This window comes from Girardinichthys multiradiatus, chromosome 9 (genome assembly GCF_021462225.1).
Source record: "Girardinichthys multiradiatus isolate DD_20200921_A chromosome 9, DD_fGirMul_XY1, whole genome shotgun sequence".
Lineage (NCBI taxonomy): Eukaryota > Metazoa > Chordata > Actinopteri > Cyprinodontiformes > Goodeidae > Girardinichthys > Girardinichthys multiradiatus.
In genome coordinates, this window is record NC_061802.1 from 23,131,666 (window position 1) to 23,150,474 (window position 18,809).

Below are 18,809 nucleotides of genomic sequence, written 5' to 3' on the forward strand. Positions count from 1 at the left end.
TGCATGTGGGTCAAATCTGTTCGAAACACTATGACAGTTATAAAATTTAACGTTGCCTGTTGTCATTCACTCCTTTGACTTTAGCACTTCCATTTTTAACACTTTTTAGTTTTATCATTCATCCCATTCACCGTGTAATTTTAGTAACTTTCGGTAGACCGGAATATGGCAGCAGCCCCAGTGCGACAGTACTTGTAGTCCACAGCCATTTTTATGCATTTTCAATAATAAGGCAGTGATATCGTTGGCCACAAGGTGGAGCCGTGGGGAAGGGAGTCTCCAGACGACATATAGCCTGGGGATTATTTTCAGGCTATGGTGGTGTGGTGATTATTTGTCAAAGGAAACAAATCAACCAATCTAAGGACTTAAATAATCACTGATGCGTACCATGGGTTTGTGGTTTAGGCAGTAGCCTATTATTCAAAAGACTCCAATATACAAACAAGACTTTATCTTTTCAAAGGTTTATTTCCAGGGAAACAAGGAAAAAGACAATGACAAATGTGGGTTCCACTCTTCCACCAAGTAGTTAAACCTAGCAGTAGGTTCATAACGATGAGCCAGGAATCTTCCGAAAGAGGGGGGGACACTGCTCAGTCGGCTGACAGCTGCCAAAGCGAGCTGGCGGTGACAAAGGCCGAACCTCATTTTTTTATAAATTAAGTGGAATCTTAATAAACCGAGTAGATTTCAGCTCAACAAACCTACATTCCTGTCTAAAAACATCTTAAAAAATGTTTTGGGATCACAGAAAGGATATTATTTACCTTTGTATTCGCAATTTTTTTGCCACCATTGTCCGCCATTGCTGCCTGAACTCGAACAATCCGATTTTAATCTCAGTGAATCATGGGAAATTGTGGTTCACGTACTTCAGGACTCCACTGTCACAATGGGGCTGCTGCTCTCTTCGCTTGTGACTCTGCACGGCTCCACCTTGTGCCAAAAGGAACAAAAATTATAAAGTGTACGTGAAGAATGATGAAACTGAAGTAATAAAAATGGAGGCGCTAAAACCAAGACACTGAATGAAAACAGGTAACGTTAAATTTGATAATCTTAATATTTATAACATTAATATTTACAATGTTATCATTTTAATGACCTCCAAATATACGGATTATAATTTTCACAGAGGCGAAATTATTAACATGTTAGTTTTTATGGCACTCAATTTTATCATGTTCAGTATTTCACACCTTCAATTCATTTTAAGTTGATTTGTGTTACTTTGACCCTTCATAGGAGTGGAGATGCAACTGTGAAGCCGTCTCCAAGAAGGGACAGAGCAGACGGTACTTCTTGAGGAAGCTTAGGACCTTCAATGTTTGCAGCAAGATGTTGCATATTTCTATAAGCCTGTTGTGGAGAGTGTGATCTCTTCTGCCATCATCTGCTTGGGTAGCAGCATCAGGAACTCAAAAAAGCTCAACAAGCTAATAAAGATGGCTGGCTCTGTTCTGGGGACTCCTCTGGAACCTCTGGATATAACTGTGCAAAGAAGGATTCATCATAACATGAAGAACATTATAGACAACCCTGAGCATCAGTGTCTTCAGTCAGAGGCTTCTTCAGATCTGGTGTAAGACAGACCACAACATGAGATCCTTCCTCCCCAAAGCCATCAGCATCTACAATGGAATAAACTTTAATAATATGAGTTACAACAACAATTTGGCTATGAATAAAGTATATTTGAATTGAATTTGAATGAAAATTAAGAGGTTTACATACAACAAGATTACTATGCCATCAAACTATTTGGAAAAGGTGCAGGTGATGATGTCATTGCTTTGTAAGCCTCTGAATACATTCAACATTTCAATAAGAGGCACACCTGTGACTGAATTTTGCAGCAACCATTCAAACCCAACTCAAATCCTTGTGTGACATCATAGAAAAACCCAAAGAAATCATCCAATATATCGGGAGGGGAATTGAGGACCTGCTTCACAAGTCTGGGGTTTCCTTGGGTACAAGATTGCTGAAGCTGCCATGTTCATCTGTTCAAACACTTATATGCAAGTGTAAGTTAGAAGAAAGTAAAATAAAAGTAGACCTCTACAATTTTTCTCATTGTCTTTAATCTCATATTTAGTTTTATAGAAATAGTTTTGCTCATATTAACTGACCTACAAGAGGACGTTTTAGTCCAATTTAGTTTTAGACAGCTTTTCATGCAGTTTTTTGCAGGTTTGAACTGTAGCTGCTAAAGCATAATTTTTAGATTGTCAACCTTCCATTCTTCTATGAAGAGTAATGTTTTACTCATCGGGAATGTTGCAAGCTTCACTGTGCTTATTTGTTGCATGAGAAAGCTGAAACAGTTGCACCATATGCATAAGTAGTCTGTTGCGTAGCCTTTGTTAGGAACACAGACATGCTCATTGTTTTTTAGTGAGTCTAATTACACATCTTGCAGTAATACATCCATAAAATTCATCATACTAATATAAACATCTTTAAAAACAAAGGTACAAGATGAAATAGTTTGAGGGGTAAATATTTGATTAAGAATCACACTACAGAAACATGGCAATCACTCTCATTACAAGTACCAGTTGTGTCCTATTACCAATAAAAACAAGACGCAACTGACACAGAGGATCCAAAAGAGCCATTAGTGTCCTCTCTTTTATCCTGACACTGACTTCTGGATATCTGCCATCACTTGATATTACATTACAGCAGAAGCAACCCCCCATTTATCTTTATTACTACCCTCTAATCTCTTGTGACACATAATCATGATACAAGTTTTTTGGGTTGCCTCAGTTCTTCACAGTTTAAAGCATTGTCTTTGTTTGTCTTCTGATGTAATATTTGTAGCTTTTTGATCAATGAATCGTCCATTACCCGGCATATACCTTGTCACAACTTGCGCCTTAAAAAGAGAAGTCAAGCGTTCCCCCTCGCTGCTAGTTAGCCACACTGTGAGTAATGTCTCCATGGTCTGGTCAAAGTGTCGATATCTTTAACAGCTGGGCCCATCTGTCATCTTTTTCCTGTGACACCCCTGAACGTAACTCAGCTTCTATCAGGGAGGCCATCCATCAAATTTGTAAACAGAGACGTCTCACATTAGCAGTCCCGAAGACTTCTCATCATATAGCATAACAGACAAGTAATCATCTGATATTATGTAGGGCTACAGGCTAATGTGAGTTATTAACAGAAATATACAGCACACCAGCTGCCAATTGGATAAGGCATCTGTGCCTAACGTAATGGTGCGGTGGGTGTTAGCGGGGCAAGAGTTTAATATTGTTGAGGAAACCTGCAGATTTTCTTTTCTTTTTTAGAACTGTTCTACATAATGATAGGCTACAATGATTCTTTAGAGCAGGCCTATTTGTGTAGCGGCCCACTGACAAAAATGGACCCTTTTAATGGTTCCTGTGCCCCCAGAAAACTGCCAGATACTTCTAAGATTGTGGAACTCTGGTTTTAATATAAAAATATGAAATTCATACGTATGTCAGCTACAATGGTACAACAGAGTGTCCATATGTTTAATAGATGATCTCTCTAAAGAAACCATGGCAACGTAACCCTTTGTACCTGACTGACTTGTGTAAAGGCAGTAAAGCAGTGGAACAGCGGACAGAAGACCACTTTGAAAGTTAAAGTTAGAAAGTTTAACTAGCATCGAAGTGTCTCTTTCACAGAAGAAAAGACAATCAATTGTGAAATCATCCATTCCAGAACAAATCGACAGAGAAGCACTTCTTTATTCTGTTTATTCCTGTTCATTCTGATGACAACACAGGACAGGAGACAACAATAATACCATCCCTACGATTAGCTTGGACATTAATGTGGAACAAGCGACCTTTTAATGAGGCTAAAACTGTGAGAGTAATTGTAGTAGTTGCTACTGGTAGTTGTAGTAGCTGTAAGTTGTGGTTGTCCAAAACGTTAGGGAGAGTATTGTTTCATTGTTCACAATGTCTCAAACAGTAGTTTTGAAGAACTCAGAGAAGAATATGTTATGTCTATTGCTGTGGATGAATCAACGGATTGCCCTGACACAACCCAACTTTGCATCTACGTTATTTTTTGATGGCATTTGTTTATGGGAAGATCTTCTTGGACTTATTTTATTAAAAGAACACATCACAGGTTAAGTGATTTTTAAAAATTATTGTTACTTTTTTTATAAACATATTATTGAGTTTCAAAAGGTTTGTCTGCTGGTTACTGACGGCAATCCAGCTATGTTTGGTAGAATGCACAGACTGTGGACTACAGCCCCAGATATATAGTTACATTTTTTACATTGTATTATCCATCAGTCCAAGGTGTGTGCAAAGCTCAATGGTGAACTAAAAATACAATGGAGACCATCATGATTATTGTTAATTTTATCCACTCATCTTCCAGCTTACAACACCATCTGCTCCCTAAGCAGCTTGCTGAGGCGTTAGCAGAGCACACAGACCTGCTGGTTTATAATGATGTCAGCTTGCTCAGCAAAGGGAAGGTTCTGGACCGTTTCTTTGAGCTCAATCAAGACATCGTGTCATTTCTCCAAAAATGTTACAACAAGAGATCAGCAACATTTTTGGACCTCATGGTGGATGATCACTTTATGGTAGAAATGCACTTTCTGAGTGACATTTCTGGAAATATAAACACACTGAACCAAGAAGTGTAAGGGTGGGAATAGTCCATAGATGATTTGGTTGACAGACTTTGTTCTTCTGAGAAAAAACTGATTATTTTCAAGATGGATCTCATGTCCAATAAAATGTTCCAATCCCACATGTCTGTGCATTAATTAACACATTCCTGAGTGCACAGATGTAATGAAAGATTTCTGGACAAAGCAGAATGTGAATTGTATTGAATGTTTTCAGGACTTTAACATTACTATTGAGGTGTTGCAGTTTAGTTATGACACATTTTCCATTGGAGCTGAGACTAATTCCTGTGTGAAAGCCGAAAAGGTATTGCCACATATTGATGAAGGAATGTTTCACATGGAGATGGTATATTTGCAGTTTTCTTTTCCTTTAAAAGAGCACTTTCAGTCTGATGAGCTAAAAGAAGGCTAAATATGTCAGCAGTATCAGTGGTCAATGGCAAGAAAAATGGCCTCATAATACACGTTATTGTCTGGACCTAGTTATACCTGTGAATCAAGCTTTTCTCATATGCCATTAAAACAATGAGAAGTTGCGCGGGTACCTCACTAGTTATATGCCGAAGCACCTGAACGCATCATCAGTAATGTAACCTGGCAGTGAAATTTTTCTCAATGATAGCAAAGTCAAAAATGTGTAACATGCACTGTCAAAACTCACATGGCAAAAACGTTTCTGTTACTTTAGCCAAAGTATATTCACACCTTGTTTAGATTGTTTAAATATTTTGTAGATAACTTGTAAATGTAAGAAACACTATCATACTATGTTTATACTCCATTTTGCAACAGGGAATATGGTTGCGATGGAATATGGAACATCGCGATGGATGTTTGCAAGAGTTGATCATGTCCTGTTAAGGTCCGTACGATGTCAGTGAAAGGGTTGTAGCAACTATTTTTTCATGTCTTAAATATCTGAAATATTTGTCAGTTTCACAGATCTTGGTTGGTTGTATATTGTCTTCCACATTTGTAGAGGGATACTGTTACCAGGTAGAAATCTTAAGACAAATCTGTTTTTATATTAAAACTTAAACCCGTTAGGTATCACTTGGAGCTGTTAATAACCAAAAAAGGTTGATAATAAAATGACAGATAATAATAATACAGATATTAAAACATACTGGGTCTTTCTACTCTCTTGATTTTAGAAATTAATCCCCAATATTTTTTTATTTGGCCTTCTTAAAGCTGAAGTTGAAAAGCCCTGATGTAGAGTTTAACTTTCCGTTGTGTGTATATGAAAATGCAGACCCTAACAGCCAATAGCTTTATATTAATTTGTTTCATATGTTGTGCTGCAAAATCTCAAAAGCATAGTAGTGAGGTGCTTTTCATTTACATTTTCTGTGGCTCTTCACTTTGCTAGACTCATAAAGATAACTGATACACACTCTGAACTCAGAAAATCAAGATCCAAACAACGTCTTGCAAAAGCTTTTAATAAGCCTTGAATGTTTTAACATTTTATCATGTTACCTCCACAAAGGATTTATGTATTTCATATGCTAGACCAGGACATATGTAGCACATAACTGTGAAGTGGAAGCAAAATTATACATGGTTTCTACATTTCTTTACAAATAAAAAAGTGTGGCATGCACATTTATTTAACTCCTTCAAGTTAGTACTTTGTTAAACTATCTTTCACAGCGGTTTCACCTGTTTTTATGGTATATCTCTACCAGCTATGTGCATCTTGACACTGACGTTTTTGTCCATTATTTTTGCAACAGTCCAGTCAGCTTGGATGGATAGTGTCTGGAACAGCAAATTTAAAGTCTTGCCACAAATTCTTATTTGGATTCATGTTTGCACTTTGGCTTGGTCATGTTGACAAATAAATATTTTTGGATATAAACCCTTCTATTACAGCTCTGATTAGTCATATAGTATTAGTGTCTTGTTGGAAGGTGAACCTCTGCCCCGGTCTCCAGTTTTTTACAGCCTCAAACAAGTTTTTTTCTAGGACTTCAGTGTATTTACAGGTTTCACAGTGGGGATGGTATGTTCAGACAGTGTTACTTTTTCACTGCATACAGAGTTTGGTAAGTGTTTTAGAAAGGTCAGTTTTAGTCTGATCAAACCAGAGCACTTTTCTTTACATGCTTTGATGTTTTTCTTGACTAACTTGTCAAACTGCAAGCAAGACTTCTTCTAGCTTTTTTTTTGTAAATAAGGATTTTCTTCTTGCCCCACATCTATAAAGGTATTATATGTAGAGCACACAACTGTTGTTTGTTCTGTCAACAGCTTCTCCTGCCTTAAATGTGTCTCTCTACAGCTGCTTCATAGTTACCATAGGACTCAGTTACTTCTCTGATTAAGAATCTCTTTGCCTCAACCGTCACTTTAGTGGGATGGCCATATCTAGTTAGGTTTGTAGGTTTTCCATGCTATTCCTGTATTCATATAATGAACAGTACTCTGTCAGATGTTCAAAGCTTGGCATATTGCTTTAGTCCTTAACTATGATTTAAATGTGAGGTATAAGAGCAAAGGGGGCTCCCCACGCTTTTAAGATTTGTATTTGTAAAAGAAATCGGAAACTAAAGTATATGAGTATGTATCTTTCTTCCTCTATACAGTCATGAACTATTTGTCATGGTTTATTACTTAAAATCCAAATAAAATACATCTGTGGCTGAAACTTTACAAAATGTGAAAAAGTTTAATGGGCATGAATTCTTTAGCAAGGTATGCCAAAGTAAGGGCTGCACAGTGTATGACAATCATCATTGCAGTGTCAGCATGTGCAGTATTGCAATGAACTGCTAGCAAGATATGGTAGGCTATAATATTTCAGGTGCTGAATTAAATATCTGTTTGCCTTCAATGTATTTGAGCACCTGGATGAAGTTTCACTGCCCTTTATGCCCACGCCAGACCTAGATCTTAGTGACCAAAATGCTAAAGCTCAGGCAGAGTAGGTCAATGATATGGTGAAAAAAAAGAATAGTTTACTATGGGTTAGAATAGGAAACTTTGGGTTAATTGCAACTAATATTGTTATTGTGATATTCAACAATAATATTGCAGGTATTCTTAATGTTGTCAAGCCCTAGTATGCACATATTTTCCTGTCAATTTATTTCCAAAAGAGAGCATCAGTATCAAAGAGAGCTGAGGTGTCTCCTTATCTGTGTGATTTGTAAAGAACTTACACTTATTGCTAAGATAAATACTTGAGGTGGTGTGCCAGCTGATGGGGGATCAACCTCATCGTTACATACCGGATCCATACCGGCATGCCACTCCACCTCTCTTAGCTCTCTCGCAGTGCTATGCAGTACTCACTCCTGGCAGGGATTGTGCTGATGCTGCACAACAAGTAATGTATGGACATTGAAAATCAAGATATGGAGCTTTTGTCAGCTCTATTTTGTCAGTGCTGTAGATAAATGTAGTTAAAATATGTGTTTTCAGCATTGATTCAGGAAAGTCTTTTTGAGCCACAATTCAATTGCTATACTTCCCTATCTGCTTTTAGCCAGGATACTTTATAAATTCACAACTGAATCACAGATAATAGCCTCTGCAGCAGGGATTAACTTGTTAAAGATTGAGATAAAAATGCAGTGGTACTTTTGATAAAACATCACTCTCAGTCCCCGCTGTTGCTGAACATTGTAATTCATTATTTTGATTCAGATAGCAATAAACCACATGGCGTTCAAAAACGAAAAACTCTATTAGATGAAGAAAGTGAAATTAAGCACAGGTCCGGCAAATGTGGAGTGAGTTAGTGTTTCTTGATTCTTTGAAACATAAGCATGATATGGCACACACTGAGCAGTGGAACATCTAATTGTACCAGCACCTCGGCATAAAAAGTCAGTCAGTTATGAAGACATAATGGAAAACAGGATTCTTCCTCCGTGCTTCATGTAATACACACCTTTTCGTATTTCTTCACTCAGAGGTCCGTTTTACTTCAGTGATATCCATTGTAACAGTAGGAAACATTTCACATGTATTGAGGAATCCAGCATAGGGTAGTTAAATGGAAATAGTTTAATTTCCTTTGGTGTAAACAAATACCCCATGTAGTCCCCGGACCAGAGCTGTGGGTAAACGTCTGCTATAACTCAACAAAACCCTTTGCCCTGAGCTATACATAATACTTCCTGCACTTAACTAAAACCATTTTTCAACCCTTAGAAGAGTCATGACATATCAGTTGCACAAGTGACTGGGAAACTTAAACTTGAAAAGATTTTATGCCACATAATGGTTTTCTCCTTTCTCAACACCTATGCATCTTTATTTGCTCAATATTAAACAAAAGCATTTAACTACACAGTATCTGAATACAAAATTGCCCAGCCTGACATTTTCATTCAATCAATTGATTTCTGTTCAATAGTAATTATTTGTGAGCTATAGTTAATCAATAGGTCGATGCTCTGCCATGTATTCTTTACTCAGTGACTCTCCTCTTATACACGGCTTTGATAATGTCTGGAGCAATGTAAGCAATGTATCCTGAAGGCGGTGCCGTGTATCAGGATGACAATGCACCAATACACACAGCAAGACTGGTGAAAGATTGGTTTGATGAACATGAAAGTGAAGTTGAACATCTCCCATGTCCTGCACAGTCACCAGATCTAAATATGATTGAGACACTTTGGGGTGTTTTGGAGGAGCGAGTCAGGAAACGTTTTCCTCCACCAGTATCACGTAGTGACCTGGCCACTATCCTGCAAGAAGAATGGCCACTGTGCAGGACTTGTATATGTCATTCCCAAGACAAAATGACACTGTATTGGCCGCAAAAGGAGGCCCTACACCATACTAATAAATTATTGTGGTCTAAAACCAGGTGTTTCAGTTTCATTGTCCAACCCCTGTAGGTTAGCCTGTAATTAAATACTTGTATTTATATACTTGTATATTGATATTAAATCCAAACCTATCCATCCCTCCATCCATCCTTGGTCTATACCTTATTATCCATGCAAAGTCGTGGGGGTGGCCTGGCACCTTTTTCTAGTTCGTGAGAGAGGCGATCTTTCCGGGCTAACACCCTGGAAAGATTGTCAGTATTACAGGGTAACACAGAGACACATAGGACAAACACATAGGCATGCCCACTCTCATGCCTAAGGGCTATTTTAGAATAACAAAATAATGTAGCATTTACGTTGGACTGTGGGAGCAGGCCCTTTTTGCAGCAAAGGAAGAGTGCTAACCTCTGTGCCACCATACAGTCACTTGTGCAACTGTTGTATGTTCAAATGCATTCCTAAATGCCAAAAATAGATATAACTATTTGTTTTAGAAACCTCTTAACAGTAACATGGATCAAGAAAAGAAAAAAAAAATTTAACTGTTTAAATGTTGACATTTGCCTCTTGTCTTGGACCTTGAACTTTTGTTTGTCTGTTTTTATGTCAAACGTCTGAGTTTCATTCTTTTTTAATTAGCACATTTTGTCCCTGAGATGAGTTACAGTTCAATGCTAAGGAGAGGACAAAACCTGCATGAGTGTAATGGCATGATTTCACAAATAGATGCGGGAGGCCTTTTTCACTTCTGCAGGTGATGGGACTTCTCAAAGCCACTAGACACCAGTGATTCCTTCCATTTATGCAGCTTAGATAGCCTGGCATAAACACTTGACCCATTTGTTTCAAACTGCAGGAGGTACTTGTCAAATGCCTAATGCTTTTGTTTTTAAGCAAATTTTTTCTAAATGAAAAGCAGGAGACGGGCACAGGTAGATACATCACTCTCTTAGTAGAAACATTCATGGTGACTCACTACTAGATCACTCCCTATGTTTTGCTGAGACAGAGCTCACAATTAGAAGGCTTTTGGATCCTCTTTTCGCTTAATGCGATGCAGATCCTCCCGAGCAAAATGAAAACATTGCTGAGATATGCAATATTTTATGAATTTAGGCTATAATTGACAGTGATCTGGATTTGCTACATGGCCTCACTTGAATTGCCTGCATTGTCTTGGCCGATTAGCCACTAACTCACCTATACTTCCTCCCCAGACAATGGGGCGCACTGCTCATGCAGATGATGGTGTTTGCTATCAAAGCCAAAATGAGATGGCTGCCAATTTGGTGGGGAAGAGGGGAGAATTCCAGGTGCAATTTAATGCAAACTTGCCCCAGCGTCTGCACCCTGTTGTGTCTCCATTCAAACAGACTTTATAACAGGTGGACTTGGAAAGAAAACTTCTAAAAGTACTTTAATTATTGGAAGAAAAAACAGCCCTCTTTCCAGGGCTTAGCTTGGCTTAGATGGGAAGGGGGTGGGCTGAACTATGTAATGATGTCTCACTAAATGTTCTAAGCATGAATTTAAATTGACTTTCTGCCAGTGGAGTTTGAGTAAAATCGCTTTTGGTCTTTAATGTTAAAAGTTAACAGGAATAATCAAATAATCCATTTTCTTACATTCTGAGTTGAAAAACTGCAACACAGCGTGGGGCCGCACAGTTATCTTGACCCCCTAACTCCCCCTGCAGGTTACATTTGTCACTTTTTTTAGTTTTTCCCTACGAGTACAGTAAACTATACCTAACAGTCAAATCAGTACATATCAGTTGTTACAACAGCTTTAATAACAAAAATGCTGGAATGAGATAAAAGATCACAACCTTATCTCAACCCACAAGGTTATTCTGGATGTATGAAAGCTTCCTTGTCAAGGGCATTTTAGAAAAAAATGCTGTTTCTATAGTTTTAAAAAAGCTAATCAAATAAATACTTTCAAAAGGGATAAGAATCAGTACTGACTTTCCCCATTCGACTGCAAGGCTTTGCCTTTTTGAGCATTATCAATGAAACAGGAACCTCCTAAAAAATGTATCCTCAGAACAGTTTTGGTCATGACTCTCTCCATATGGGTTTATTTCCTGGATTTGCAAATTCATGGTGGTATGCTAAACAGTGGTCTTTTAAATAAAAATTCTTCATCATTATTCGAATGAAATCAAGTCAGGACAAGACAGGAATAGCAGTCAGAATAAGCTCGCTGCTGCAGATCTTAAAGCTGTACCTCTGTGATTGCTCAGGCCACCGCGGAATAAAGATTAGAAGAAAATCACTAATCACAGCGGATGTCATTAGCATATTACCAATAAGGGGTGGGGGAGAAAAAAGGGAAGAGAGGAATTGCCTTATAATGCTGGATAAAGTGCGAATCAATGGCGTGTATGGATGCACGCAGCTGCTTGACAAACAGATATATTCACTTCCAAACATGGGTAAAGGAAGTTGTGTGAGAATTATGTTTTTTTCAATGTTTTTGTCTGAGTTACTCGCTGTAGCACTTGATGCTAATATCACATTCCCCCTCTCTCTTTTGATCAGCTTTTGCAGCTGGGCTACCCTGCCTTGCTTGGATGCATCAACAAAGCTTGAAGTGGCCACTCTAATCTGGTTAAGTACTGCCTGGTTGGGGAGAAATTAGCCGAATTCTTTTAACTTTTCAAACAAACATAATGAAGTCAAACTTGCTGGATGGGAATCAATTACTAGAGCTGAATATAGGGTTGGGGGAAGAGGGGATGGTGGAGATATCATATAATTTCATTTCTGGAAATCATCTAATATGTCTATTCAGTGACATGAGCCTGTAGTATCACATCGAAGTCATATTTTAGTCCGATGGAATGAATGAGGAGTAACTATTGCCAGAATTTGCTGCACAAATCTTTTTTTTCCCCTGTGGGTGATATTGCTATTATGGCATTACTTCAAAAATAGTTATTTCTTGCCTAAATCTATAAGATATCACAAGGAGAAATTAGATCATTTCAGGGTAATTGCACAGTTTCTCAGTATGATAAGTTAGGCAGGTAAGTGGGTCTTTGTCTCTAACATTTGTAAGCTGTAATATGGCTTTTTATGTTGCTTTTAAGATAGTGGCTGACACCTCACCAAGTGGCCTTTCAGCTCCTTTTGGTACAGAACTGTCACTCTGTGCCAACTCTGTTCTTCAGGAACCAGCGTTGTTGTTTCTCCATGTTGTCACACAAGGAAGCAATGTGTTCAGCTGATGCCTTAAACCCATCCACAGCTGTGCCTCCAAGTAAATCAAAACTTGTGATGTATCCTATCTTCTGGGATTTCCTGTATTGTTTGAGAAATATAGCCATAGTGTATGCAAACTTCTAAACTTGAAGAAATTAAAAAGAACAATAGTTTAAAACAATTCTTGCTCATTATACTGTGGTTTAGCAAGTAGAAGAAACAATCTGGCTTGAAACAATACAAAAAAAAAAGTTTATTTATATGGTTTTAACTGTGTTTCAGCTTAAAACTTAGAATATATAGTATGTTTTTGTTACTGCCCTGCAATTATTAATTAAAAAGGTGGATTTGGCGTAATGCTATTTTGCTTTCAACTCTTACTTTTTCCAGGTGATTGCATTCTAAAACAAATAATTATATCATTGTCGACATTCATAGCAGATGGTTTTGCTTGGAAAAAAGATATGATTACAATACAGACATTTTTGTTGTATTCATGGTTTCCTCGCATCAGATCTTAAAGGCAGATTGTCTCCATTTTTCAATGTGTCCAAAGCTTTTGTTTGAGGAAAAGTCTGTTAAATTCGTCTTGCCTCTAATAAACTGCCATTATTCCCCTCAACAAGGCTGTTCTCATTAATAATCCTTCTGTCAGTTCCGTATTCTCTTCTCTGAAAATAGAAAATATCATTAATTACAGTTTCTGTCAGCGCCTGACAGCTCGCGCAATTGTTGTAGTCACTGAGTTCTGTTTCATTGTGTCCGTACCTTGTGACCACCTATTCTTTACTGTCTCAATGGGGATGTCCAGCATGTGAGAGCCACAAAGGCCTCGGGAGATCTCAGCCCACATTGCAAAGCTTCTGTCCTGGCAACACATTAGTCATACGGGCAGCGATCGAGTTAGGTGGCAGACGCAAAATGTGGCTTTATTTCTCTCTCAAGTAGAGATTAGGATAGTGAGTCTCAGTAAGGACAGAGGTAACTCACTTTTCTTTCTTGCATTTTTGTTACCTGAACAAATATCCACCTTGGACAAAAAAAAAAAAAAAAAAAAAAAGATTTTTTCCTATTTAATTCATCAACTTGAGACTGGAAAGCAGAGAAGCAATTTTTTAATGAATGTAAAATAATCATATTGTAAATTTTATGTTTCCTAATTAAAAGAAACAACCAAAGTGGATTAGAGACTTGACAATTCTCTCAACATCCAGGCAGTGTGCTAACAGAAACCCTAGCTTTGATTGTTTAGGTTTACATTATGTAAACCTAAGGGAAGTCAACAGTCACACACCAACTGTTCCCCTGAGTGTTGCCATGTTGGACAAATAGTGGTTTCACTTTAGTGAATTGAGTTTTGTACTGTGCATCATTCTGCAGCAGCATTAGTAAGCAGCTAGTTTCAAATTCAGAGGAGATATGTTATGAATCCAAGTGGCATCAGTGTATTTCAAGTCATGCGGAGTTCACTGTAGGTAATCTGTTTTCTGATTGGCTATGAGAGTGAAACACAAAAACAGCCCTTGCATTTTGCATAAGCTGACGTGCACAAAGAGTTTTGAAAAAATAAAATAAAATAATGTGTCAGTGAATTTCTGTACTCTTTTACACTTGAGAACTGTGACCCATATGACATCCAGAGTTGTTTCACAGAATTAAATATGTTTCACTGAATAAAAAATATGTCAGCACTAAAACTTCCATTGAAAAAATAGAAACCGATTAAAAACGGATGCAATTTATAAGGTGTTCCAGTCAGTTGCCAATGAAACGTCAGTATCCGCTGGCCACTTTAAATCAAATGTTGTATAGTTACATAAATAGATACCGTTTGATGAATTAAGATTTTTTGCCTCTCATAAAGGTCTATAATAAAATCAACAAAATGTATGACAATAATTTAATTAATATGTTTTTAATACCCCGCCTCTTGCCCATAGACTGCTGGAGATAGGCACCAGCTCCCCCGTGACCCACTATGGAATAAGCGGTAGAAAATGACTGACTGACTGACTGTTTTTAATTTTAAAAGAGACAGCACAAATAATTTGCATAGTTAGGCCCTGTAAATGTGCCAGATTTAGCCAACAGTCTATTTTTTACTTGTGTTCCTATGCAGAGTGGTGCTGCAACACTTAAAAGAAAGAAAGAAATACACATATTACATAGAATATCTACAAATCATGTTGTTGACTCTTGTGAATTAAACTAAAGTAACACAGATATGTAAATGCAAAGTAAAAAAAATGAAAACTCAGAATGGTGAGTTATCCTTGTAGAAGTTAACTGGAACTGGAATAACTGGAAGTCATTTTAACATTTTGGATCAACCCAACCTTTGCACTGATTAAGGGTGTAAATAGATTTCAGGGTTCTTAATAATTTGAAGCTTAACTATACTGAACAACCTTTTATTTACAATCATTTACCTTAGTTGCTGGTTTTGTTAACAATTTGCTCCAAAAACATAAAACCCTAAATAGCACTTAAAATTACAGGGAAACAACACCTATTAAACAACACGAAAACCTGCTTCTTTACTGGATTTATGATCTAAATCACAAGTCTTCTTCAGTACAACATAATCTTCTTGTGAAAATACATTACCATTTGTTAGTTTTTGGCTACCATTTTGGCTAACTTAGCTTCCAGGTTTGGGCACATATATACAACATTTCCTAAATGTGTTTAACTTTTATAGAGCACATTTTAACAATGCTGGCTTCACAATGACATTATTACAGTAGAGTGTGTTAAACTTTAATCTTTATTTATTATATTTCTTATTCATACTTTTTTATTTCAAGCAGTGTCTTGTGATTATTTAACAACAATCTTTTGCCACACTATTATTTAATAGTGGCTACTTTGTTGTTGAAGTGTGTTTGGAACTTCACTGGGACACAGAATATATGTCCAGGGGCTTGTGATAATCTAAAATGCGTCTGGCAATGCCCACACATTGTTGTTCTGTTAACCATACAACATTACAACATTTAGTAATCCATTTTAGGTTTTTCCTTTCTGCCTTTGAATCTCAATTAATATTGAATACATTTTAAAATCAGAACAACATCCCCCAAAGTCTGCATTTAAATTGATTATTTTTGTTCCAAAAGCTATTTTAAGGCTTGCTTCATCATGTCAACTCAGCTCATTTGTATTTATTTTATCATATATCTGTCTGTAAATCACATGCATTGCAAAAGTAAGTTTCATGTATAAAGTGCCATAAAAAGTACTTACGCCATATGTTCGTTTTTTTTTCTAGGTTTGCTTTTTTGTCACAATGAAGTGTTTAAGATTAACAAAATCATTTAATCACAAAGGTAACCTGAGTAAATACAAAATACAGTTTTCCAATAATTATTTTCTTCTTTGAAAGAAACAAGATACCAAAACCAACCTCCCCCTTTGTAAAAAATAATTACCTACAAACCTAATAACTGGTTGTTCCACCCTTGGTGCAAACAACTGCCATCTGACATTTTAAATATTTGGCAATGAGTCTTTTGCATCCCTGTGGCAGAACCTTGGCCCACTTTTCCTTGCAGAACAGTTTTAATTCAGCCATACTGGAGGTTGCCTGTTTGAGGTCATACCAAAGCATCTGAATTACATTTAACTCTAGGCCACATCAAAACTGTAATTTATGTATTTAATCTGTTTTTGATTTTTTTTTTTAGATCAATGCATGATGAGTTCCTTTCAGGGATATTTTAACCTTCCTCATGTTGTCAGAGAGGCCTATTTGATATGTTTTGTTTATTTTTGTAGTCTAGCAGTAATCAATCCTGGATGTGGTTAATGAATCTAAACTCAGATTTTAAAAAAAACATTTTTTAACAATGCATCTCCTTTGGGTTAGGATTATTAGATATAAAATGCTCTACATAGGTAACTGAATGGAATACCTTGCAAAAGTCATGTGAGACAATTAAGCAATGTGCAATGTAAATACCACAAAGATAAAATCAAAATCCGTCTGCTGAAGAAAAGAGACTGTTCTTCAAAGACTTTTCAGGTCATATCTATACGTGCTGCTCATTATTCATTCGCAGCTCAGGAAAAATCCAAAGAATTCATTTCATATTCTGTGGGTGTGATAAACCGCATTAATGGATTAGCTGTCAAGATAGCACACTGTTTCTTAAGTTATTGCTGAAATATTCTTACACATATTCTGCCAAACACCAGATTATGTGACATAGTAAAGCAGACCTTGGTTAGAGTTACCCATGATGGATATGCTTTGAAGGATATCTTACCAGACCCCATACATGGATGTAATTAAACAAGTGCAACTGATAGCAATAATGTATTATCCACTAGAGCTGACAACTGGACTTGAGGTCCTGGCTTCCTGCAGACCAGAGTTACTACAGACAAACCACTTGCAGCAGTCACCACCAGTGTCATGCATAGAGAGAGGGAATATCTTTGTAACAGTGGTGGTCCAGCTAAGACAAATGGATAGTCATAATCCCCCCACTAGTGGAGAATGTGACTTTTTTTTGGAATGCAAAAGCGTGGCTGTGAAATATTTTTGTTGCAGCAGAATTTAGGCTCCGGTTCGTTCCTGACACACAAGTCAAGCTTGACAGTTTTTTCTTTTGGTTTTTTTGGAGCAGCTTAGCTGTCTTGGAGTGACTGCCATCAAAGTTGGTTGAGTGTTTTGTCGAGGATGGTGGGGAATTCATCATCAGCGTGTGCTTGGTGTCGACAAAAAACACTCAAATAGAAGTAGAGCAAGAAAACCCTCTGTAATTAAGTTAGACTATCTGCATCGTAAATTGGAGGAAATGTGCATTTGCCTGTGTCCTACATTTAGAGAGCCATCCTTGTATTTATTGGCAAACCCTGTTTAACTATTCAGATACGCAATTTTCTGTTTGTATCCTCAGATGCAGAGACCGTTGACAAAGGGAGGACTTGACTGTTATCGTATGTCATTACATGAATAAAATATGTATATGATTACATGAAAAAGTTTATTTAGCCGTTTTCCAATTTAGGTTTGTTGAATTAGTTTGGAGAAAGGTAGGGCGTGCATGTGAAGGGCAGGTATTGTCAATACTTTGAGGAGTAATAGATCCATGACCCAATTTTAATAATTGATAGACAAATTACAAAATGGAATTTTGTAATGTCTCAACAGAGGCACAAACTGATGAGAGAAAAAAGAGGTTGCAAACATTGTGTATGCACTTGCAGTCAAAGAAATAAAGGAAATATTATGTGTTCTGTCCTTTTGTGTTCCCCCAGCCTGCAACTTGTAGATTGTCATTCACGTTATCCTGACTCTTGGGGCTGTAAAATGTATTTGCCTTTATCTCTCATGTCCTTGAACACAGTCAGGACCTGCAGAGCTAAGAAAATCATTTATGGCTCCTTATGTACTGTTCAATCCTCCAGGGTTCCTGGAAGATGTCAGGGGAATGTAGATGAGCCCAGCTCACAGATTCCCTTTTTGCCAGTTTTAGATAGACCTACAGATGACTGGATTCTCATGCACTTAGACCCCCTAATGGGATCCTGTTATTCCAGAAATGCCCATCTGATCTCCCAAACATAATTCAAAAGCAGGCAAGTGCCTTATTTGAGTCACAATGTTACAATAAATTCGGCTGCCTCTAAATAATATTTCAGATTAAGATGGATTTGTTGAAGCTGAACGTTACTCATCTGGTTTTTAAAGTGTCATCTTTGTCAGTGAATCAGTGCTCAAATTAAACATTTGTGCAAGGAATTTGATTTATGTTGTAATTACTGGAGTGTAATTACCAAGAAAGCAGTTAATCAGCATATATTAGAAAAAATCAAATAGTTTGAAACATACTTGAAAAGTAAACATACTATTCATTACAATAAATGTGAAGAATTCAGGGTGCTCAAAAAATTGCTTCAATTAAAAATCAATAATTTGAGAGAGCAGTGTTGGGAACTTTGCAGAAGGCAGTTTGTTTTCAACTTTCTGCTAATAGTGATCTAGTCTTATTGATACAATTGTTCTTGGTATTCATTCCCTTAGATCATGCCCGAAGATTTTGGCATTGGTAGCTACAGAGTGTTAATGCTTTAATATTATATTTCTACAGACAATCAAAATGTAAAAGTTGATAACTTAACTCTGGAATTTATTTTGCTGAATTGCAAGACAGA